The sequence below is a fragment of the Zosterops lateralis genome (genome assembly GCF_965231275.1).
Source record: "Zosterops lateralis genome assembly, chromosome: 11".
In the NCBI taxonomy this organism is placed as follows: Eukaryota; Metazoa; Chordata; class Aves; order Passeriformes; family Zosteropidae; genus Zosterops; species Zosterops lateralis.
This window is the reverse complement of record NC_139771.1, coordinates 15,940,793-15,967,007: the sequence shown is the minus strand read 5'-3', so window position 1 is coordinate 15,967,007 and position 26,215 is coordinate 15,940,793. Positions and strand designations below refer to the sequence as shown.

Below are 26,215 nucleotides of genomic sequence, written 5' to 3'. Positions count from 1 at the left end.
TCTGATTTTACTTAGTTTCTAATTTTGCTGCTCAGAATTTTCCAGTCTGTTTCCAGAGCCTCTTTTTTCCAGTAATCCAATTTTCAAATGTGTTGAACATCCTGCAGCTCCTATTGGCTCCTCTGAAAGCCACAGCTCTGCAAAAACAATAATGTTTTGTTAGAGAAAGATGAGATCTAAACAGGACAGAACAGAGACTGCAGGGATCTGGTGAGAAGGGCTGTGGTGTATAAGAAGTATTGTACTTTTTTCTTTGGTGAGAGGCAGGCAATTGGATTTTAATAAAGAACACTCACATTTTGCTGTTTAAAACCAAAAATCCCTATGAAGGCACTGGTAGCACATGTGACAACCTCAAAATTTAGACTTGAATAGGGCCAGGAAGGGGGTGGAAGTTTGAAATCGGTGAGCTGCAGAAGATTCACTTGTAAAAGCAGAAGTACTTTTCACTTCATACTTTGGCACATAATATCCTCCTTGCTGGCACTAATGATGCGGAGACATTTTTCTATCAAATGCCTTCTGACAGTTCAATTGCCAAAAATACTCAAGTGGCAGAATGCAACTGCAATTACTAACAGTGTGCTTGCCCCAGAGTCTGTAAATTCTCTCATGAAAGCCTAAAAAGCCCATTCACGTTGTCTAGAAATAGCAGCAATAACCATGGTAATAAGTTTTTCTTTGTTGCTGTGGTTCAATTCTTTTCATGGGTAGGCTGCAAAAAAGCCATTTGATTTTTCTGTAGCTGCCTCTATTGTAAGATGTTTCTGCTCTGCACCAACAACAGTTGAGCTACTGAAAGCTCTGCAGCAGCTTAGTTTCCAGGTTCAGAAATTTAGCTAAGGAGAAGAAATTTAGGTCTTGTTTCAGATAAGGTTAAGCTCAGTTTTGTGTTTGGGCTGTGATCTGGAGGAGAGGATGTGTCCTGAAGGAGGTGCTGAGGGGGAAGCATGGCCAAGAGACAGGACACTTGTAGGGGTTTGAGTTCTTCCAAAGCCACCAAGGCAGTTAGTGCATGTCCCATCACTCTTCTATCACCTCTGACCACTCTGAAGCAAAACCTGATGGCTTTTACCATCCTGGAGGAGTTTGTCTGCATGCTCAGAGGTATTCCTTCATTATCCCCCCGAGCTGTAGTGCAGCCCATATGGAGAATGCAGGATTTGGAGATTATTTCCATCTCAGAGTAGTTTTACTCAGTTTAATGGTGCCAAAATGTGCTATGGTCCTGCAAAAATTGCTCCTGGGCAGGTTTCTGCAAGGAGTGCTACTGACTGTAATAAGGTTTATTAAGTTGTAGGATACACTTTATGGACAAATCATGAAGGACTGGGGTACAGGAGGAGAATAAGAAGCAGTTGTGTGAGGGAGTTTGTCTGTGCCAAGTTGCTCACATATGTGAGGGTTTACAGCATTATGGCTCTAAATCCAGTACTTAGAGACTGCTGGGGAGTCACAGGGACAGTCAGCTTTGATGCTTGTTAGAAGCAAGGAGCATGAATATAGACTTACTCTCCCTGTTATTAAAGATTATTTTATCCTATAAGATTGTTGTCATGGTATGATGCTTGAACAATTTACAAATGTAGCTTCAGAATATAAATGCTTTTGCTTCTGTAAACTCTCCAAATCAGAAGCATTGAAGTTTTCAGCAGCTATTTATCAGAGCACTTGGAATTATACAAGCTTTTGTTTATTTAGCTTGAATTTCTAGGACATTCCAAGAGATAAATACTGGAAAGGGCTGTCATTGAACACATTCTGAATTTATTTTTTAAAAATTACTAACTTAAAGTGTTGTGAAATGTCTCAAGAACTGTTGTGGGCAGGAAAAGGGAAACCCTCACAGTAACATTTAGTTTGCAATTACTGTGATATTGGAGGTTATCTCTGAGCTTGTGGCTGTGTCTGTGAAAGTTTTGGGCACTGAGGCCAGCTGGTACAGAATGACCCACATCCATACCATTAAAAGTCTCTTAACCTGCAAAACATTCCCATAGGACTGGAAACTGTGCCAGCTCTCAAACTGTGCCTGGGAGTGCATGAGAAAATTAGAGTTGGCACAGGCCAGAATTGTGCCAGGGACTCTTCTGACAGCTTAATAGATGGGCAGTCATGGCCCAGGCACAGGAACATCTCTGGGCACTGCTGTACTTTAAGTTTGGGTGCAGCTGCAGGTGCAGGTACAGCTGTTAAATCAAGTTTTTGCTGCTTTTCAGGCAGTGTATAAATAGGATTGCTTTGTTGCAGAAGGTGTCCCCAAATGACAAAGCTGCTTTTGCTGAAAGGAAGATTTCATGTTGCACTTTTAATATTTGTGGGGTTTTTTTCCTATGGAACTTTAAAATCTTCCAGCAGCAGAATCATATATGAGTATCCTCTAACATTAAGCTTTAGTTCTTCACAACAGTGAAAATCATTACATTGACAAAGGGATATTTCTGTGAGTCTTGAGTTTGTTTAGTAAACAGATATTACCCATAGATCACTGGGCAACAACAATGTTCTCTGTCAGTTAAACTACAGCTAAATGTTGTGTGATGTCTGCTCTTATTTTCTCCTTGGTGCACTTCACCTCTTTCACTCCACCAGTACTCAGACTCCAGCCTTGATTCCTTTCCCATGAGAGCATCTGGGTAGGGAGACCACAGACAGGTTTGGAATTTTTTTTAAGGCAAGTCGTTAGCATAGTTGTTAGAGATGTTTCTGCACTTGCTATGTAAATGACTTAACATTTCATGAATGCAAAGTAAATCAGTTCTCTCATGTTGCTTGGGTTTAATAATTTTTGATTCTCGGTTAGCATATTTCATAGCTGAAGCCTGAATTTTTTATTTCGCATTTGTCAATGATGCAACAATCACCTCATTATGTAGGATGGAGAATTATGTGTGTGGAATTTGGGCTGAGCTTTAAGCTTCTAGGAGAGCAAGAAGTTGTTAAGACACTCTGAGACCACACATAATACAATGTCCTAAATTGGGCTCTCTGACAGAGCTGTGCTAATTTATCTCTGTTCTAGCAGATGACAGCTCTGCTCTTCCTGTCCCAGGCTTCTCCAAAGCAGCAGAATATTATTTATTTTGCAAGTACATCAAGTAATAGTTTTTTCTTAGTCTTTCTAGATAGGGTCTTACAGACGTTGCTGTTAGGGTTTTATTTAATTTGAATTGACAACGGTACCAAATATCAGAAAGTGTGTGTCTCATAGCAAAAACCTGAGGGTGAAGCTAAGTGGAAACAATTTAAAACAAGTCATATCATAGTCCAATGACTTGCACGTCACTCTAATCTTGGTTTCCTCATTTTTTTGCCTTATTTCAGGGTGCAGAAGAGTAAATATTTCAGAAGCAGATCTTCTAAATGATACATCTGCCACATTAAGGTCTTTGCATTCTCTAGGGTGTGCTGTGATTTGCTTCTTTTACAAATTTTCATCATGTGATACGATTACTGTGATGAAAATTTTGGATTTGAGATCCAGAAAAGTCACTGCTGAACAAAACGCTGCCAATAAATTCAGCTTGAAAGATTATTCTATTTATTCATAGCCTGTGATTCTTTTGTGAAATGAACATCTGAAAAAAAAAAAACTAATTATGAAATGCAGACTGAAGATCCCTGATGACTTGTTTAAGGTGAAATCTTTACTAGGGAAGGGGAAAAGTGACTTTCCATTACTGACTAAGAATACCAATGTGCTCCTCGGCATCTTTATTTCACCCAACCTGCAGTTCAAAACATTGCATTCAGCAGGTAGAATTGTAGCATTAGTACTTTTGAGTTCCTTATTCCAAGAGGCTTTAGCAGTATTTAAGTCGGCTTCACAGCAAGTTAATGTGTATTAAAACGAAAATTAAAAGATTTTTTAGGTAATAATGATTCTAATGAAAAAGTATAGCCAAGAAGCTATCAAAGAGATCAAATGTACTTAGGAGTGCCATGAAGAGAATAATAAATGGAATAGCAGTGCATGTGCAATGGCAGCCTAGATTCAAGCTGTGGTGCTTTTGCTGTTGTAAATGGATGCCACTGCCAGAAACCTTTATAACTTAAACCTGCTGACCCAGGAAAAAAAAAAAAAAAAAAAAGAAAAAAATTACCTTTTGGAAAAGGTAAAAAAGGTTTTGGAAAAACAGTGATTCTTCTCTTGCAACTGGTAATGAATTGGATTGGCAACCAAATAATTCTCAGCTGTGCTTCAGTAGGACAAATCCCCTTGCCTACAATAAAGTGAAAGAAATGTGGGAACCTGAGCATTTGCCCTCCAGAAACTGACAGTTTGCGTTACAGGAAAAAATTGGTGCACGTTTTATTGAAGGTTGTTACAAGTAAAAAAAGTCCTTGAGGTGGCTGAACTGTGAATCAATATTTTTAAAGAGTTTGGCTCTGTCTTGGCATGTTGTTACTTGGAGAACTGTCTGAATTTGTTCTAGCAAAGGAGAGGGGATGGATTGCTTTTCTTAAAAAATGCTGTGCATTTCTGCTAGCTTGTGTTCTGATAACATTAAGCTACACAGTCAGTTGGGTCAGAAGCAGTAGAGCTATGCCAGGGTATTAAATATGACTTTTTGATGACTATTAAAAAAATCTGGGTGACCAAAGCAGGCAGCTGAACCACCTAGAATTTCTCTGTGTGCTAAGAAAGGTAAATGGGCAGAAATACTGACTTTACAATAGCTTTCAATTGTCATAATCATAGAATATCCTGAGTTGAAGGGGCCCATCAGGATCATTAAGTCCAGTTTCTGGCCAGGTGCAGAACATCCCAAGAGTCAAACCATGTGCTATCCAAACTCTTCTCAAACTCAGACAGGCTTGGTGCTGTGACCACGTCCCTGGGGAGCCTCTTCCAGTGCCCAAACACCTTCTGGGTAAAAAACCTTTTCCTGGTTCCAACCTAAACTTCTCTTACTCAGCTTCATGCCATTTCCTTGAGTCCTGTCAGTGATCATGAGAGTGAAGAGATCCTCTGCTGCCCCTCCTGAGGATGTTGAAGACCACAATTTTCCCTCAGACTCCTCTTTTCCAGGCTGAACAAACCCAGTGCCCTCAGCTGCTCCTCATACAGCCCCTCCAGACCCTTCACCATCCTTGTGGCTCTCCTTTGGATGCTCTCTGACAGCTGAATGTATTTTTATATTGTGGTGCCCAAAACTGCCCCCAGGACTTGAAGTGAGGCCACACCAGTGCAAAGCAGGGCAGGACAGTCCCCTCCCTGTCCCAGCTGGTGATCCTGTGCCTGATGCCTCCCAGGACACAGTGCACACATGGGGAAATCCTAAATTAACACTTTCAAGTTCCTGCAAAAGCACCAGTTCCCTGCTGCTCTACACTGAGTGGTTTCATAGCTGCCCTTTGTATTCAGTTTCTTCCAAGCAAGCTTCGTTTGTTGACAGATTTTGGGATTTTTCTTGGTTGCCCTTCTCATTTCAATGCACAGTTCTCGTCTTCGGTCTTGAAATAATTTACAGCATAATGAATCATTATAGTGCTGTGTGATAAAACCACACTAAGAGAATGGAATCTAAATGGAAGAATGTGTTCACAAACTGTTCTAGAACTGCTCTGTGCCATCACTGAGTGTTCTCTGTGACTACTGCTGGCCTTGGTGCCCTTTGCTGTGGCTCTTCCCTGGCCCAGAGTGTAAGAGCCCTTGGTTCAGGGAATCCAGTGGGCTATTTTCTCCTCCTGCCCTGTCTGCATGCATTCCACGTGTCCTTCTCAACCAAAACTTTTCATATGTAAAACAAGGAGTGTTTCCCTGTGTAAGAATATATTGCATTAATGCCCACTGTGTATATTATAGATATGACTGCCTAACAGTTTATAACCACAGTATGTGTTCAGTTGTTGTTCACCATATATATTTTTAAAAAATGGGTGTTTAGCATAGTGATATTATGAGGGGTTTTTTGATCATTGAAGCAACAGATGTGACTCAAATCCTGCAATCTGGAAAAAAGTTTCAAGCTTGTGTTAGTAATTTTCTGTGTCCTTTCATTTGGGGTGTTTTTACTGCAGCTAATAAGGAACTCAAGATGCTCTCAGATCTGGAGTTAGTTACAATGAAGAAGAGACAAGCTTTTCAGCCAATTTAACCACTTACTTCAATGTTTAGACTGGAATGCATTCTGCCTTTTTGCCTCAGTTTACATGGTCTGCTGTTTTTATGTTTTTGCTTTCTCTTCATTGTGTTATTAGATGGTGCTACTTTAAATTGCCTTTAATTTCAGAGATGCTATTCAGCATGAAAGCTGTAATCCTCAAATCATGCTCTCTTCATAGCAAAACTTTTCACAATGGGAAATAATTTTGTTCTGCACTTTACATATGGTAATAACAGTAACTCTTGACATTTGCTCTTTGTGGTTATTTTAGGTTCTGTACAGCAAAACAAGCAGGCTTTGGGGGGCCTGGTGCTGGTCTCTAATGGAACCATTAAACTGCTTGTGCACAGTCACATGAGGATGCACAGCTGGGCTGTTTGTGTTTCCCAAGATCCTTGTTGTTTCTGAGATGTCTGATTATATTTTGGACAAGTTAGAACAGATACAAATCTGTGCCCAAAATAAGTCTCTGTCCTGAAGAAGAAAGCAGTGTAACAGTGGACGTATAGCATGAATAATCTGTTTATTTGTATTGTGGATATTTCTGCTGGCATCATATGAGGCTCAGGGTGCTTGGTACTGCAGGAATGAAGTTGGAGGATGGCTGATGGCTCATTGAACTTCCAGTCTGAGCAGGCAGGAGGGTTGGGTAAAGAAAAGAATGGCCCAATAGCAAGTATGGTAGCATAATTAGGCACATTTGAAAAATATCTTCTCTTTGAGACAAAAAAATAAAAGGCAGAGTGGGGAGAAAAGGAGGAAAAAGTGGTTAGGGAAAAAGTATCCATTCCATTTAAAGATTCTGTCCTCATCATCAGGTACTTGTAAGTCTCTCACACCTTCTGTCATTTGCTTCTCTTGTTACTGGGTGCTTAAAGAGCACAAATTACTTTTTTCTGAGTTGTAGACCATTATCTCATGTATTAGCAAGGAGAAATCAGCACTTGGAACATACCAGTGAAAGGAGACACATAAGACTAGCAATCACTCACTTGGCATTCTGGAGCTTTATAAAAAGCAGCAGGCTGTGAACCCCTGACTAAACTCAGTGTGGTTAAGGAGTTTATCCATCAGTGTTTCTTGCCACTCTGTTTAAACTGATATAAAAGCACCTTGTCTTCCTAGAACCCCATCCATTCAGTTTTATATTTCTGAAATATTTTCTCAATGAAATTCTGGAAGTGATGACAAGCCATGCTTTTTTCATATTTTCTGTGTTTAGTTCTCCCTTATCACTGTGACACATACCATATTTGAAGTTAAATTGCCAAAAAAAAAAAAAAAAAAAAAAAAAAAAAAAAAAAAAAAAAGGGTTTCCTGTCATATTTAATTGAGTCTCCATTGTGAAATCAGGAATTTGCTTAATATCAAGCCTGCAGCTTTGGTGAGGTGAAGGACTTGGAAGAGGAAAGCGCTGGGTACAATTTTCATTTTCAGGGCACACAATCCTCAAAGTGGCTTTTGATGTGAGCTGAAGGGTGAGTTTATTTCCACAGAACTATTTCAGTCATTTCTAATGATTTGCCAGCGAGGAAAAGCCAAGGTGGAGCTGGCAAGCTTTATGGAGTTTTAAGCTGTAAAATGCAAAAGAGGAGAAAATCCATTGTGAGGAATTACAGGGAAAAAGTTGTGGAAGACACCATCCAGAGACATGATTTCCCAGTGCTGACAACCACAGCAGGCTGCTGTCTTTAATGCAGGCAGCTTACACTGGTGCTCTGACTCTCCTCTGGCTTATGCAGACAACTGCTGTGACATTAATAAATTCCTGGAATAGCTGATGGAAGAAGTGAACTGAAACCTGTCAGGTATCTTCTGGCTTCTTCTTGAGCACCTGTAGTCCTCTCTGACATTTTATGCTCTTTACCAAGGGACCAAAACATGATCCCAAATAAATGAGTTAATAATTTTGTGTATGTTTGCATGTGTGCATTTGACACTCCCAGATTAGTTCTTTTCTTCAGCCAAGTCAAGTCAACCTTCTCCTGATGCTTGCAATTCTTCTATTGTATGAGCTGTAATGCTTGCAGTATTGAAAAAAAAAATCTTAAAGCAATCTGGCTGAAGCAATAGGTGAATTCTTATTGAAACAGGCTGTTGAAGGGATGCATAAGTGTTCAAAAGATTCTATTGCATGTGTACTGCTGGGCACAGGAAGAATCCCTAATCCAATTGTTTTCATAAAAGCACAACAACAATTTGTTGTGCTGCTTATGAAAACTGAAATGTTTCAGAAAAAAAAAAATTATGTGTGTGCAGGTAGGGGGAGAGAGAGAGAACAAAAAGTCAGATGGGTTGAGAAGTGTACAGTTTGTTTAGCTTGCATTAACTTGCCCATGTAATAAAACTGGTGACAGGCAGGTGCTTTGCAGGTTGCAGTGGTGCTTTCATGTACTTCTATAAAAAGTATTCAAGCATAGAATTATTCATGGCTGCTGGACAGTAAAGCTGCTCAAATCCTTTCGAAATTAAACCTGGTGGTCAAAATACCAATGTCTTAACCAGATCACTGAGTTTCACATAAAAATAGAAGTATTTCCTTTTGCTTTGGCTTGGATATATTTATGTCTAGTGTATCACAACAACAGTAACTTAAAAGTAACTGCTTTTTTGTTGGGGAAGCAATATGACCTTCCTTAAATATGGTTTTAAAGATGATATTTCATAGGCAAGCAGTGACAATTGGCAACATTGTTTGATGTGCAGTGCTCAGTTTTGTTCACAGGATTTATTTCTACTCTGTATCTTTGACTGTGGTATGCATATAAGCAGCCCTTTAGTGTGCCTTATTTCTCAATTAAATTCTACAAAATTGCTTTGCTATTTTGCCTGGAAAGATAAAGACATTCTCCAGCAGAAAATCTTAATTCAAATTATAAGATGCATATTTTTCTGGCTTCCTTTTCAGTAATGTCTTATTCGTTTTTCTTCACATTAATGAGTTCCTTGGATCTACCTTTTGATGGAAAATCTTAATGTAAAGAGAGAAATGTTGTTATAAGAGCTCTGCAGTAATTGTAGCCCTGGTGTCCTGAACTTGCTTCTCCCAATCACATTGTGACCCTGTGTCAATAGGTCTCTGTTGTATTTGCATTTTGACAAATTTCTACTCTATTTTCACTCAGTACAAATGAATTGTCGTAGCCATGAATGCTTTGCATAAATAGCTTATCATTTCATTAAACTCTGCTTTATAGCTTTCACCCTGGAGTGTCTGTGTTCTTCAGCCCTTCTGTTCAGTAGGCACTAATCTGCTAGACAGTTTGATTTGATCAATTATCAGATATGTTTTGCTCTTGGTTTACCTCAGTTTAGCTGCATTCTCAGTTGTATTTTGTTTGGCTGTTAATTCCATTATCTTTTGTCTTTTTCTATTTTTTTTTTCTTTCTTAATTTATATTTAGATGGATGTTTTTCAGTGACCTCATTCTTTTGTTATAGCAAAAATAGTGCAGGTATAGAAAATATTGTGTATATAGAGGTATTGATCATGGATGCTCAGGTTTGAGTGCTCTGTGTCATCCAATGAGTAGAAGATATTTGTGTTTCTGCATGTGCTGTTGGGTCTTTAAATAGTTTGGAAATATCGTAGAAGGACTTTTGTGTATGAGCTCCTGCACAGGTGATGGTGACCCTGGAGTGTTTCAAGCTTGGGTGAGATGGGGAGAAGGACAGTGTGGAGTTTCCCAGAACTGCTGACCATGGGAGGAACAGCTCAGAGCTCTGCTGCCCTGGGTGCTGGTGCCATGGGGTGGCCACATCTGGGACAGACTGATGCAAACCCCCAGCAACCTCTGTCTTCCCACACCCATAAACTGGAGCTGTGGGGAGCCTCAGATCCCATCCATTAACCTCCTGTTGGATTTGAGTGGAGTGGTGGTGGTGATTAGCACCTAATTCACACTATTCTGTGGTTTATTGGAGCAGTTTCCTCAAACTTTTAATACCTTTAAATCCCACTTCTTACCTTTTTAATCTCTGTAATTCTACACAGTGGATGATGAATGTTTCCATATTCTGAGCACAGTTTAGGTGGGCATGAAGATAATCCACTTGATTGATCTTGGAGCTGCTAAAGCACAATTATGCATTTTGGGATTTTGCAAACTAGTACAAGCAAACAAACAAAAAGAACTCCACAGGGAAAAAACTATGACAGAGATGTTTAGATGAACCCAATCTTGGCCTTAAAATAGTCATGGCATAAAACAGCATACAGGGAACAGAGTCTTCTGTATCATGGTTGCTGTGCTTGCTGTTTGCAGCTGGCCCTGGAGCCCAAGAGCCAAGTCAGACCTGAGACATTTCCTTCACTCTCTCAGTGGTGCAGGATGCCATAGTGACACACATGCCCTAGTGCATTTCATTTTGCATTAAAGCCTAATTTAAAATTAATTATATTGATAAACCATGCAAATTCTTTGTTTCTGTGTTTTCAGGTAATTAAAATTTAATACAGATTTTTTTTTTTGCCAGTATATCTTGACTGTCATATCAGTTCAAATTTGGAAGCCAGTCTTCTTTTAATTTATACCTTATTTCTTGATTTTTAATTTTTTTTATTATTATTATTATTTCTAACAGTGTCTCAGTGTCTATGAAGTCCCTGAAACAAAGTCCAATCCAGTTGCTCTTCTTGTCCAAAAAAAGGGGAAATGAAACCTTTGAGTTCCTTCCTTTATTTTTCAGACCTGGAAAGGTCGGGGCTGAGACATCAGGATGAAACTGCTAAAGAACTAAACCATGTTCCATTGCATCTAAATGCTGTCTTTTTCAATCCCTACTGGTACTTCTAAAGTGGTCAGACCATGCATTTTGTTTGTTTTAATTTCAAATCAGTGCACTAGGCTTCCCTTTGAGTTCTAGCTAGGAAGGCAGAAAACCCACTGGTGTCACTGTGCACTGTTCATCATCCAAGACTTTCTCTTTTTTTTGCCATCTCCTCCCGGGATAAATGCACCTTTTCCCCCAGACCCTGAATTCTGTGGCTGTTAGGATGCAAATAGGTAAATTAGAGAGAAAAAGCTCCTGCTGCCTGTGCTTTCACACTGGCATGAGAACATGCTGCAGGTGACAAAGGTGTCACGCAAAGAAGTTTAAAAACAGTAGTGCAAGTCTTGCACACCATCCTAAGTGGGAAACATTTTCACACTATTTAGCAAGTGATGTAAAAGGAAATGGGAGGAAAAGGTCGTTTATTTGAACGCTGGGAATGTAGCAAGTCCACAAAAAGTTGGTGTCTTTTTTCTTCATGTTACTTGGAGAAACAATAGCAGCTAAATGGGATATAATTCACTAGTCTGATGCGGCATGTTAAGCACATGAGCAAAAGAAAGCTCCAAGTCCTTTCTCTTTAAATTGCAGCTAGAACACATTAATATTAATTTTTTTCTGTGCCATCATTTCATGCTTCAACCCTCCAGATGATAATTAAGACAATAGAAGATAAAATTTTGTACTGTATAAAATTGCATTCAAGCCTTAACAAATAAGAGATTATTTTGTCCAGTAAACAAAACATAATCATCCTGGCACCCTTATGAAGGGGAGCCTAAAATAGCAACACTACTTTTTATAGGTCATGTAAAATGTCATCATCTCTCTCATTATCTGTACTGTTTGGATGAAAAAGAACTGATTAATTTAAAAGAACATTGGCTTTTTTGCTAACAAGGTTATTTTCTCATTGATTGCTAGGAAGTCTAGTTCCTTTGCAAAGGGTTGCAAATTATGAGTAAATCAATTGTCAGCCTGTGTAGATGCATCTGCCATTTCTGTGCTGGCAGTGCAGGGTAACATGTCCATGGTGTTCCTACAGCAGCTGTGGATGCACCTCGCTTGAATGGAATTTCTGGGTCTGAGCAGATGTGCAGAGGCAGGACCAGGGGAGCATCAGATCATGAAAGGGTCATGCTCCTTAAATTTGTTTTGAAAGCTTAACAGACTGTGACTTAAAGGGAAGGCCAAGCTCAAAGAAATATAAAATTAGACCAGTGAATTAATATTTAGGCATGCAGTTTTTAAAAAAAAAACACCTAAGGACAGAAGTGTGAAAAAACACCTGTCAAAGATGATGGGTTTACTAGGCCAGCCTGGCCAGGCTCACTCAGAAAAAGCAGCAGAATTTATTTCTAGGAATCTGAAGATTTCACCATGGAGTTATTAACTTAGCAGAGGAGTGTGAGTAGCCCAAAGCTGGAGACAGTAGTGCAGCTCCTGTCTGGAGGAGACTTGGGATTTTGAGTCCTCTCTGTGAACATCCAGGTGTTTGCCTGGGTCTCCTGGATGCCTTTGTGCATGATGCTCTATTCTGTTTCAAAAACAACCTGCCTTCCAAAGCTCCTCCTTTGTTCATCTGCCCTGGTTCAGACTCTAAAAGTGGGGCAGTGGGACTGTGTTCAAGCAGGAGCAGTGCATTATTCTGCCTTGCTCCTTTGATAAATCACTATTCCTTTTGCATGCTACTTGTCTGACACCTTTTCTTGCCAAGCTGAGAGATTCTGACCCAAAGTCCTTTTAAGCCAGCAGAAAAATCCTGATGACTTAATAACTGGAGGTAGAGCTTTCTGAATTCCCAGAGTAGCATAAAAGCAGAAACCACAGTGACATTCACTCAGCAGAAAATGCAAGGCCCATTCTGTGCTCTCCTGCATCTTTTGCTGGATCAGTTCAGACTTCTACAACTTGTTTTTCCCCTCCAGCAGCAGAGGGAGTGAAGAAGGTTTCAGTGTACCTGTGTTGCTTAAAAACTCTTTCAGCTTTGCAGACCTTCCAGGGCTTTGACTGTGCACTCCCAAAAGTGAGAGAAGCATCAAATGAATTTGATGTTAAACTGATTAGAGCTTTCCATTTCAGAGTCAGTGTTAGGGATCTCCATCCAAATGCATTTGATTAAATGAGGCTGAAAAATGTTTGTTAGCAAACCAACTGAGAAGGTACAAGAAGAGCTCTCCAAAATTAAAGAATGAAAACTTGAGGAGGAGGAATTGGTATTTAGACAATTACTGCTGATTTTTATTGCTTTCTATTGCCTCTCTTGTAGTCTTTAGCTGGATTATCAGAACATTTATCAAAATAATAAAAAATAAAGTGCCTGTAGCTTTTAATGGAAGTGACAGTAAAGCTGCTGTTTGGGCATCCAGATTTCCTGGCAGAATTGCAAATTGGTTAAAACCATGTGAGTGTGGAGAGCCAGAAGTTACTGGTAAAAATGGGCATAAACCAAGGACAGGTCTACCTGTGTCCTGTAAAATGGGGAAAATCCCTTTATGTCAAAGGCAGCAGCAAAGCCTGATTAAACATTTCATTTCTGCTTTTCCCATTAGTCTTTTGTTGTGGATATACAGGAAAGCCACCAAAACTGCTGCTGGAAGGACTAATGTAAAAGGAATGAAACCAGTGTTTCTTTTCACTGGGACTTCTGAGAAACTTATTTTTCCCAGTTCTGGTCTTGTAATCTCCAGGTAATTGTTTTTAGTGCAAGGTGCCTGCAGTTCAGTAGATGTGCTTACGTAAGGGAGGCCCCACCTGCCAAAAATGTCTGTATTTCCATTTCTACCATACCAGAATCTGTGAAACTTCATTCTGGAGGTACCAATTTTTTGTATCTTCAGAACTGAACTGGTACGTTGGTCAACTTTTTTTTGTTTGCAGTGGGAAAACCAAACCTGGGTGTTGGTAGCCTTTCATAAGCCCCCTCTTTTAGATGGGTGTGCTGGTTCTCATTCCTGCAGTGTGCATTGACCAAAGGTTGTAGGAAGGGGGAAGAAAAGAAGCATGTGGGGAGAAGGGCCTGGCTGACTGAGCTTGGGTTTTTAGGAACTGAGGGATCAGGGCAGCCTGGCAGGGCGAGCTGTGATCTGAAAAGGCTCCATCAGGGCTGTGTCTGAATTCTGCAGAAATGTCACGTTCCTGAGGAATGTCTCCATCCTGACAAATGCCATTTTGGGATCAAAAGCATTACCAGGAAAATGTCTAACCTGCCATACACATGAGCTGAGTGTTTCTCTCTTTATTCCAGTATTCTATTTTCATCAAAAGAGACGTGTTTATTCTGCTTCAGGACTGCTCTGCTTTATATCTAAAGAAGCAAGTTGTATGCTGTTTCTTTGTAATTAAAATTCTTATGCCCAAAAACATGTTTTCCATTAAAAATTCCTGCACTAATAAGTCTAAATCTTGTAACTATTGTCTCTGGAAATACACATTTTGCTATATGCTGCATATAAACATTTATTTCCTGCCCGAGAAAATGTGGGTTTTACCATCTGTAATATTCATATTTGTTTCTCAGAGGGAAACGTTGGGGTGACAGAAACATAATACAGGCACTCCTAAACTCATTAAGAACACAAGACCTTGTAGCCAAGGCTAAGATGTTTGTTACAGACTCTAGTAAGCTTTTTCATGTGCCTTTTTATTTTTTTTATTGCCAAACTTGCTTTATATGAAGATTTATATTTATGTTACAGACCAACACTATACAGGTTATTTGGGTGTTTTTGTTTTTGTTTTTTTTTTTTTTTTTTTTGTTTTTTTTTTTTTTTTTTTTTTTTTTTTTTTTTTTAATGAGTTTTTCAATATTTTAGCTGTTGCCTTTGACCAGACTTTTTACCATGAAGGTTACAGAAGAGAAGAGTTGCTCTGTGTGATAGAGACAGTCCCAGGAATCAGAGCATTTTTGCTGCACATGAATTCATGTGCAATAGCTTACAGCAAGGTTGTCCTCATTCACTTCTCACTTTTACTTTTGATTTTTTCCAATAAGATGTAGTGGTACTTGATTAAAACCCATAACTGACTTCCATAGTTCCTGCTTGCTTCCACCACCTCCTTCATTCTGTCAGTGCTGTAAAATCTGATTTTGGAATTTCAGTTCCATTTCCTGCACAAAAGGGAGGCCCACAATACTGTGTATTGAATTGCTTTTGCAGCAGAATAGCCATGTTAACACTTTCCTTTTACCAGGAAGGTTTTCTCTACTTGCCCAGGCTCTTGGTCACCTGAGCAATTCAAAAGATTCAGCTCATTGCATCATTTTGGTCTGAACTCTTTTAAATTGCTTTTGGCTTCGTCATTGTTCCAGATCCTTTACCTGCCTTTTCAACACAGTCTTCCTGAATCACATTTCCAAATAATAGCTCAAGACATTCGAGAACTAGTTTGAATCGATTTCTCTTTAATCTTGATTTTTCAAGAAAATCATTCAATGTTGATGTAACGTTTTGCAGGGGTGGAGAATATCCTCCAAACCTCAGAAAACACTTCCAATGGTACAATAAAAATAAATCAAAAATAATCAAAAATGTTTGCAGTTGGAATAATTAAGCAGAGCTAGACCAGTTGCTTAGATCTTGTTTTCCCTTTGTCTACAACATGGAACTGAAAAAAGCTGCAGTCACTTTCCCTGTAAGCCAGGTTTGTTTTTAAACCAATGTGACCTCCTTGCTCAATTTCTGTGGATTTTTGGGCCTCTTGTAAAATATGCTTCAACAGCTCCCAACTGTTGTACATGTTTTTCCATTTAAATGTTTTTTCCCAACAGATTTAGCCCATAATTATATTCAGCTTTGAGAGCGTGATTTTCTAAATCACACAGCATTGTTGCCTGTGTGCTTCCTTTCTGTACTGTATGTTAGTGGTTTGGCATCTATTCCATATGTACATAAATGTATAATTATATTTTAAAAAGAAAAAAAAAAAAAGAGGTCCATCTGAGGTTAAGCTGAGTTGTGCTCCTTGAATATAATGTAGAAGGAGCAGGACCTTTACTTGCTAAGTCGAGACCATAGCAAGTCTTGTTTCTGGTTTTGTTTCCTGGCAAATCTTGGTTCTGGGAATTATTTTTTCTCTGGGCAAGTAGGAAAATTTACCTGTAGCACTCTGTAAATGGATATATTGCAGGTGAAAAAAAAAAAAATAAAATGTTTCTTTGGTCAGACATTGGTGCACCTGAGTGTGTATCATCCAACCACACTGGGGAATGGGCAAAAGCAGCTGGAACATGCTTTGGACAGGTCTTCTTCCTGTGGACACATGATTTCCAGCTGGATTCTTCCAAGAAGGCCAACATTTTGTATGTGACAGAGATACTTGTGAGGGGAAAAACTAATTTGAAAACAGCATCAAAATTGTAGTGTTCTGACAATATCTTCATTTAGTCTGTATTTATAGGCTGACAATCACAGGCTGTCAGCATTAGATTTTATGCATTCAGTACCTCTGGAAATTGGGCTGTTCATATTGAGGTGTGTCCTGGAGCCTCGGAGGTCAGAGTGAAAAACTACAACTATGATCAAAATTCAGAGGTGACCTGGCTGGGCTGTGAGGATTTGTCCCTCCAGCAACCAAGGAAAAATAAGAATGACTGCTCAAGAAATTTGAGGTCAAGTTTAAAAAAAAAGCTCCCAAAAAAATCACTATCCAAAAATTACAGAGAAAAGCAAGCCAAAAAATCAAAGAATATGAAGAGCTATTTAGATTCCCCAATTCTGGCATATGTGTGGCACTTTTTTCCCATTCTGGAAGAACCAAATGCTGTATTTAGGGAATGGGTTTCAGATTTTGCAAATATTTTCCTAGTGCCATTCTAGAAAATGAGTTTGTTGGCATATTGTTATGGGGGGCTTGTTCTGCTAAAGCATTGTAATGCCGTCTGTTTCTCAAGCTGATTTGGCTGTTACAGCTCAAATATTATATCCTACTTTTAGAACATATGGCAACTCCTTTTAGGAGACATAGAGAGATGTGCATCTCATTTCCAGAAATGGGTCTTTTCCTTGCAAGACTGAAAGTGCTTTTCATCTTGATTTTTTTCCCATTCTTATTATTTTAGCTAGACTTTCTTCTTCACCCCCTGCCCCGGTTCTGCTGCTCCCATCAGCCCTGCCTGCATCCCAGGAAAGGCAGAGCTTGCTGGCACCTTCAGAGTGAAGGGGAAGGGACAATGGTGCCTTGTCCAGGTGGCTTCACACAGAGGAGTGTGGGTGACAAAGGCTGTTGTGTGGCTCCCAGGCAGGCTGTGCTTTCCTGGGAAAGCCTTTCCTGGGCTGCTCACGTAGCTCAGTCTGTGTTCATTGATGGAAATGCCCGGAGCAGACGGGCTGGGAGCTCCACTGAATCCTTCAGAGGCTGCAACCCGTGGCACTCTCTCACAGTGGCTTCATTCTGCATTCACTTCAGTTGTGTAGGAGGGGTTTTTTTCTCTTACTTTTTTTTTTTTTTCCTTTCTTTTTCCTTTTTTCCCTTTTTTTATTCTTTGTGTGTGTGTTTTTTTTAAAGCCTACGTGGCAACATCAACGTTCCTTGCCACTATTGATGGCTTCATACCCCTCATTGCCCTTCCTTGCTGGAACACTCAGTGCAGAGTGCCCCAACACAGCAGTGCCTTTGTGTGCAAGGCAGAATGCCTTGCTCAGAGGAATGTCTCTGCTTGCCTGCATTCACCTCTGGGTCTGCCCTGCTACTGTAAAGCTTTGCAGAGCTGAGCCTTTGCTCTGGGCATTTGGTTTAAGGTCAAGCAGAGGCATTTATGGATGTAGCTTTAATGTTACAGCTTGATTGTCAGCCAGTTAACTCTGGGTCAACACTGATCTGCCCACAGAACTGGGTGTTTCAGCATGATGCTAATCCAAACTTCATTGAAAACCAGACCAGAGGATGTTGCATGACTTTGTTCTTTGTCCACATATCTCGTGAGCTTTGTTGTGAAAACACAACCAAGTTTGTGCGTGTGGCTGTTAATCAGTTTTATAGTTTTATCTTGGAGATTTTTCATTTTTGTAGGAAAATATTCTGCATTTGTCCTCTCAGTAGGTCCTTCCTCTCACCTTGGCTCACCTTGCTTCTCTGTCATTCCCAGAGACACCTGACAGTCTCCATTTCCTTGCCAGGTGTCTGTGGATTCTTAAAAGTGAACAAGGAAAACAAAAAGCTGAGGCAAGAGCAGAGAGCTTGTAGCTTGTAGCGTTTCTTGAAAATGGCATATAGGGGAAGAAAAGAGGCCTCCTGTAGTTAATAACAGGGTAGGAATGGTTAATCTCCATCTTTTAATTAGTTGGGTTCATGATTAAATATGGCTGCAAAGCACCAGGGTGAGTTCCACATCTGCCAGCACCCATCTGGATGTAACTTTGTGCATGGCCAGTTCAGATGTTTTAGAGGTATCTAAGGCCAGCAGTCTTAACACTGCTGACCTTGCTTTTCCCTCTTCTATTCCCCTTATGTTCTTGTTGCTTGAGCAGCATGTTCTATCGTATCTTTGCCTCACATATACCAGATTTTCTCTTCCTTAGCCTTATCTGGTGCAGGTATGGTTGCCACTTTCTCTGGAGAAATGTCATCATTTATCTACTGTCTATGATGCCATAGGCTTTATATGGACACAAATGATACCACACGATTTAAGAAAAGGAGCAGAACTTAAACCTCAGTATTTTGAGGAAGAGAATAATAAAAACAGATCCTTCTTGAGGTAGAAAGGTCTGATTTGTGTCTCCATGGCAGAGAAAGCTCCTCTTCCTGGGATGCAGCTGTGGCTGTGTGGCCTCCCTGTCTCCCAGGTCAGGATTGTCCTGGACTGCAAAGATGTCAGAGGGTGAAGGAACTTTTCTCCTCCAGGAGCCTCAAGAAGTTCAGAGCTGAAACTTTGAGGTCACCAGAAACTTGAAGGGGCCAAAAAGGGAGAAAGGCTGGGCTTGCTGCTGCATTTGCAATTGTTGCTGATCTGAATTCAATTGAGAGCAACAGAAGTGTATTTGTCACAAATGTTCAAAATTTTCCGGCCTGGTGTATAAATAATGATTTTTTTTTTTTCTTTTCAACCTCAATGCCTGAGCTCTGTGGGTTTCTCTGGCCCTTCTCAGCTGAAAGGCCATTTGTTTTAATTTAGTGTAGAAATATGAATCACCATTAATGCACAGAAAATAAGGTGGAGCAGCCTGCAAATACAGTAGATGAGGTGACGTGCTCGTAGAAGAGTTTTACCAGGGATTTATGATCTGTTAAGTGCATTTCTGCAGCAGCAAATGCTGAATTACCACCTCAGTGCTGGTTCACTCACCCATGCAGATTGAGAGTGATACCAAAGGTACCATGCCAAGAAGGCTCTTGCCTGCTCCTGATTCTCAACACGACCTGAAAGTTTTGAGTGTGATACGTCTCCTTCAGATTCACAGCTTACACCTAAAATAACATTTTAAGTTCTCTCACTAATGAAGTAACAAGTGTTATTCCTTCTCCAGACAGGAATTACTGGCTGCACTGAAGTGCTCACTGCTGATTCAGCAGCCAGGCTGCTCCAGCCTTAACCATGCTCCATCAAAGTGGGGTTTTATTGCTGAGCAGGTAGCTCATCCTGGAGCTTGGTCTTTATGGCATAACTCTCCAGCTTATCATAATTTCCTTCCACTGGAAGTCCTTTGCAATGGATGAGGCTTTGTTGTTCCGAGAAGGTTCTAAAGCATAAAAATTGGGAAAGTGTTTTATGTTTTTCTTCAGGAGGTGGGCAAAGGGTGTGCAGTCATTTTGCTTTTGGTGTGGTGTGGATTTGTTAGAATAATGGCAGCATCTGGGCTCTGATCTGAGCAGTTTGTCTGACTGCCGTCTGGGTTTAGGAGGCTGGTACAAATTAAAGTAATATATTGGTTGGTACTGGGTGTAGCATTTCCAGCAAAGATCCAGTCTACACCCTCAGACCAGTAGTTTTTTGTCACCAAAGACTGTCCACATTGGAATGGAAACAATCAGTGACAACAGCAGATGAGGTTATTGAAGCATTTATGGGAAACATTTAAACATCTGGACTTTATGGTACTAGTATTGGTGCCCAGCAATAAAAGTTCATTGGTGGTTTTTGTTTGTTTTTTCAAGGAAAGAAACTGAGAAAATAGAATTGGGATCAAATTTGGTGTTTGCTGAGCCATGTTAATTGTTAATCTGAACTCCCATGGCAATGTTTAAATATCATTTTAGAACACTGAACCATAAAAGGTTTTTAAGTTTACTTGTGTTGGGAAAATGTACTAGCAATTAATTTATCAACATGTTATGTGTTTACAAGGTACCTTCATTTCATGGGTGGCTGGAAGACAGAACATGCTTAGATTGTATTGAATTTAAGAAGCCACATGAATTCCTAAGGCTTTTAAATGGGATGTTTTCTCTTCATGATCTTATTTGAACTCTGGCCAACCATGATGAATGTTTTCTTGTGTCTTTGACCTCACAAGAGACATGAAATAACAAATGTAGGTACTGGACTTTATTTACTTATTTACTTAGTAGTTAAAACAAGAAAGCAAACAAAACCATGATGTATTTCACCTCTTCTCCCCAGCAGCCCCTTGACAAATGGCTGTTGAAACAGTGCTAAACTGTGACCTTAAAGCCACAGGCGTAATGAAACTGTGATCTGGCAGATGTGACAGACTCATCTTACATAAATCACTCTCTTTTGTCACTGCTGGCATATGGCCAATGAATCTTCTAATTATTGAATGGCTTTTATAGCCCCATTATTTATAATCACTTTTGGACAGCAGCTGGAAGACAAGGATGGGCCAGGGTGAAACGATAGAGCACAAACTATTATCATTTCCATAACAACTGCTGGGATTAAGAATATTTGATGATGATGATGTGGCTACCAGTGCAGTCTTGCTAAATGATAAAAATCTTCTTGGCCTTCTAAGATGGGCTGCTGCCTCCTGGACCTTACCATGAAAATTATTCTATTAATTTGCCCAGAAATAGAATATTAATCTCTCCAAGCATTAGCAGAATATATGTGTGAGTATCAGGGCCACCTTTATAGCAGGACTTGAGGAAAATTGATGGCAAGTAAGAGGCAGTGGTGATGCCCTGGCATTGCTGTTGGAAAAGTTTTAAGAACTATCTCCTGTTCCCCAGGAGCCCTGTTTACACACCACTTTATAGTAAGGGTTTAACAACAGATTAAGAAGTTGTCTTGAGTTACTTTACTAATATTTTAATATTTCTTTTAAAAATAAGCTGTTGTTTTTAAGGGAGTCACGGATTTATAACCAGCTTAGTTAACATGCTTTGTTAAGTGGAGCTACTTTGGCTCTAATTATAGTTGAGTTTTTGTTGAGTACCTTCTGCTGGGCAGAGCAGGAGCCCCAGAGAGAGGAGCACAAGTGAAGTCCCCAAGCCTGTAGGGCCAATCAATTGACATTGCAAGTCATGAACAAACATGAGCTGCCAGTTCTCTGCTGATGCCTCTAAATAAGCAGGGTTTGAAATTTTTTGTTTGGTTTTTGTGGGGGTTTCCCCCCACCTTATCTGCAGTTCTATGTTTTGTAGCACAGAAATAAAACCCTGCCAACCATGATAACTTACTAGTTAAATACCTTCAGATAGAGATCTTCAGATGAAAGACAGGGCGTTACAATCAGGGGGTTTATACTGCAAATCCAACATGTGCAATCTTTGTGTCTTTAAAAAATTGAATCCTTCCCTCTCAATGTAGACATCAGGATGGTGAGAGAGAGTCTTAATCCAGATGACTCTATTGCACTTTTATCCCTTTAGTGAGGCCTTTAACCTTTCATTGCTTCATGGCCCTGTTGTTTTGAAATGGTCTTTGTGTGACCACAGAGAATCCCTCTGCTAAAGACACCTTTAAACAGAGATCCTGACAGGAGAAGGGGAATTCTGCCGCAATTCAGGGATGGAAAATAGATTTTTCCAGTTCAGATGCTGTCAGTCACTGTGAATGTAGCAATTGGTCGCCTCCCTAAAGAAGGGTAAAGCAAAAAAATGTATACTGGTGTAATCTGCTTAGAGGAGTGTAATATAGGTCAGGGACCAGTGTGTCCCAGGCCTGACCCTGACCCATCTTTGCACGACCATCTATAGGCTCTGTCAGAGTGTGGCTGTTTATCAGGATTATCTGGGACCATCTCAAACAGAAATGGGATCAAACAGCTGCAGTAATTAATATAAACATAAACTAGAAAATGATCGTTTCCAAACGCGTAAAGCGCGAGTTTAAAATACATCTTCAGAACACACATATTGCACAGTCCTGGCATAGACCATCCACCAGCTGGCAGGAAGGTGCTGGCAGCACTGTGATGTTCACACTCAGCTTTTTCTTGTGGGGGGAAAAAAATTCACATTCTGCTTGGTCATTTCTGCAGTCTGCTTTCCCTACTGGAGGCCAGCATGGCAATAGGGCAAGGGGCTGTCAGCCCCAGGTTGTGCTGCTGCTGGGAGTGCTCTCCAAAAGGTGATGTTCTCACACATAAAAGTCAGTGTTAGATGATCCCACATGCAGCTTCCTTCCTGCAGAAGCTGGGAATTTTAACACCAAGTGTCAGAGCACAGTTCAAAGCATAGTTTCCTAGTGACTTTATATCAGGTAGCTGTTGGAGGACAAATGTGTGGCAGAATTGTGGGTTCAAAAGCAATGTGTTTACAAATAGTCAATATTCTTCATTAATCACAAACCCATCCAAGTTACACATTGAGCTACAAAAACCTGACAGTTTATTGTTTCTCAGCATATGTCAGTATTTTTTTTTTTTTTTTTCTGTAAGAGGTGTTTCCCACTTGGGTTTCTTTTTGCCACTAAAATATTGTTACGATATAATGGTTGGGGAGGGTGATAGATGTGCTTTAAAATACAGTATAATAATTAAGAAGAATAGATTAAACCAGCCATTTTGTTCTGTGTTTCATTCAAAGGATTCAGATAATAAGATGGAAGGATCTCAGATTTGGAGTTAGCACTGTGGGGAGTGAAGCAGTGAAAAGTTGGTTCTCTGACTGTACCTTCACATTAAAAAAGGGCATTGATTTTGTTCAGCAGAGAAAAAAGGGAAAGGAAATTGTTGCAACAGCACCAAAAAAAATCTTTGAACGTCTTACTTGAGAACTATGAGTTTTGGTGAGCTTTTCATTTTTTATGTGTGTCTGATGATCTAAAGCTACGTGTATCGGCCTAATTTTCATTACAGAAATAACAAGGTGATTTTTCTGTGTGCAAATAAATAATTTCCATGATATTCTGACCAGCACAAAGGAAGAATGGAGCACTGGGTCTTCAGACCTGTATCCTCTGCTTTGGAAACTGCTGTTCCTGGGTTGCATCTCTTGTCCCTCCACTGTTATCACTGTTGGATCTTTTTACATCCTTTTAGCAGAGAAGTAAAGAAAGGATCTCAAAAGAATAAATGTAAAATCCAGTCTCCATGAGAACAGAGGAGCATTTTGAAGGCCAGTTTATACTTCTGGTTGACACAGCTTCTCTCTAAAAGAAGTATTTTCTTGAGCACAATGACATGGATTTAAATTTTAGAAAGGGGAAGATTTTTGCATAAAATGAAGTGGTTCTGGGCACCTGCCCATCTTTTGCTCTGGCTGGTGCATGGACAGAAGGCATCAAAGGTGAGGCTTGGTCTCAGAGGGAGTTTGCACAAGCCAGTGATGCCCCCGAGGATCAGAATGAATTTTGCTGCTAAAATTTGCACAGAGGAGGTTACTTAAATGTCACTGGCATATTTTTCAGGTTCTCAGAGATTTTGGGTGCAGAGATTTTGGACTAAGAGTATAGCAAAGTTTATAAACTTGTGTGCAGCACTAGAACCTACTAAATAAAGACAGTGTCAAACCCATGCCCTCTCGACTCAGGGGAGATTTTTGAGGAGAGATCAGAGCAGAGAGAAGCATTTCAAACTGTAAAAAATCCAGCATGTTCCAGTCTGGATCCATTTGGCAGCTTCCTGCACAGAGTTAGTTTCTGTGTTAGCTCATTTTCTCCTGCCATGCAGTGGAGGGAGTTCCTGAACCTGCTTGTGCCCACAGCTTGTGGCCTCAGCGACTGCTGGGTTGAGATCATCAGAGCTGCAAGAAGCTTTCATTTCTGTCAAGACTTCCCTGGAATTTAGGAACAGGAATGTAGCTCAGCAAGCTTTTTGGGGGTTGGGTTTCTTTTTGCCTCTTTTTTTTTTCCTTCTTCTTCTTTCTCTTCTAAAATAAATGTAATAGAAATAAGCATCACTCTGAGCCCCCAGAGGGGACACTTATGTGAGTGTAAGTGTTGCTACAGCCCCTGTTTTTGCAAGTGCATTTTTAACTAGTGCTTCAGTGACTCAGCTGGGAAATCCCAGCTCTTGCATAAACCAAATAACCAAACTTTCCAGCGAGGCCATAACAGACTGAGATGCTGGATGCAATGGGCACAGAGGGAAGCTAAAAGCAGATATCATCATTAAATTGCATATATTCTGTGGTCAAACAAGCACTAGCTCAGCAAAGCCTCTTCACCTCAAGACATTATTGTGACATAAATCATTGAATCAGGGATCACACAGTATTTTGGAAGAAAGTTTACCTATGTGGTACATGCAGTTCTGTGCATTAATTTCTTCCCTGGAATAAGCCCCTGCATTATGCCCAAACAGTTTGTCATGTTTGTCCTTTCTTGCTGTGAAAATCCACCTTGTCTTACTCTCTCTTGAGCAAAGAAAAATATGGATATATTATTATATAATGTTAAAATATCTTTTAACTGTCTAGTTAAAAGATAAAGAAGTACTTCATTATTTCAGCAGATGTTCTTTTTTGTGCCCAGTCTCCCTCTGGAGTAAAACAACATGGTATGAAATCAAACATCTGGAGTTTGGAAAGTCAGCTCTGATATTGAAAAACTGTGGCCCACAAGTTTACCAAACCTTCCATGTGTCTCCTATGTGGGAAACAAATTTTATGGTGTAATAACTGGAGACCATTTGTTAGAAAATGGGTTGATAATTCACTCTGGGAGTGACGGGTGTTGTTGGTGTTGCTCAGGAAAGTGTTTTGAGCCTATTATATCTCCCTTAATTTCAGTTTTGTTGTTTTGTTTCTGTAATGAGCATCTTTGTCTTTAAAAATTTCCTTCTGTTGATAGCTGGGCCTGCTGCCTGAGCCTTCCTTTCTTCAATAAGAGATTTAATTAAAAGAAAAAGCTGTCAGGAGAATCTGAACACAAATCACAAAATTATTTTTAAAATTTGACGTAGTACTTCAGTCTCCGGGGGTTTTTTGTATTTAGTTTTGTTTCTAAACCAACATTTCTGGTGAGATGCTGCAGGGCTGCAGTGATTTTGTCCTGCCCACAGCCATGTAACAGTCTGCACTCTTTTTTATTTCACTATTTGCCTGGTGCTGCTTCTGCCTCCCAGACCCACTGTCCGACTGCACTCTGTTGCAGTATTATTAGTTTTGATTTGCTCTGCAGTGATTCCTAGAGGCTCCAGCCAGGAATCTGCATTCAGTGTCCAGATGTATTGAGATGATCTCTGCATTACATCTTCACAATCAAAAAATGCAAATGATAAAAAACTGTGAAAACAGCTGCAGTGGTTCAGCCCGAGGTCCATGGAGTGTCCAGCATTTTGGCTCCAGATGGGGCCATAAATGAGATGCCTGGCAAAGGGAAGGAAAAGAGCAAGATATTTGATATTCCCCCATTTCTTTCCCAGGTCTCCCAGCCACCAGCAATTAATGTTAATCCCAAGGGATTTCCTTTTCCCTCTTCCTTGGATGGTATGTTGAACAACCTGGTGCTCTGGAAGGTGTCCCTGCCCATGGCAAGGGGGTACAAGCTGATCTTTAAGGTCCTTTCCAACCTCAACCATTCTGTGATTCTGCAGCCCCCAGTGGATCTGCTTTACCAGTGCTTTTCCATCTCCCCTTGAATCTCCTCAATCAGCTTCTTGCCCCCACAGTGCTCTCCAGGGAGAGCTGCACATCCTGTGGGCTCCTGTTCAGCTTTCCTTGGTGTCTCCCAGTCTCTGTTGGGAGAGGCAAGTACTGCCCAGTCCCCAGGAGCCCTCAGGACATGTTGGAGATTGATGTCCACAACAAGCTGCAGCATCCCTCTCTTGGTCCTTGTTGTGTGGCAACTGCTGCAGGCTTTGATCATCCTGGTTGCATTTCTCAGAAGTTTTTCCAGTGTTGTTTTTTTTTTTCTTTTCATTTTAGAACAGAAGAGTTTCAATCCCTATTTTTGCTCTTCAGTCAAATTAATGTCAGTGTTATTTCAAACTTGGAAATATTTTTGGGGAAAGACTTCATTAAGTTTCTCCAGTTCATATGTT

General features: G+C 40.2%; 1 protein-coding gene across 7 annotated transcripts in view; it reads left to right on the top strand.

Moving 5' to 3' along the window:
- Positions 1-26,215, top strand: part of MAGI1 (membrane associated guanylate kinase, WW and PDZ domain containing 1) — a 337,339-nt gene that overhangs the window by 141,451 nt on the left and 169,673 nt on the right. The gene's annotated exons all lie outside the window — the stretch shown is intronic.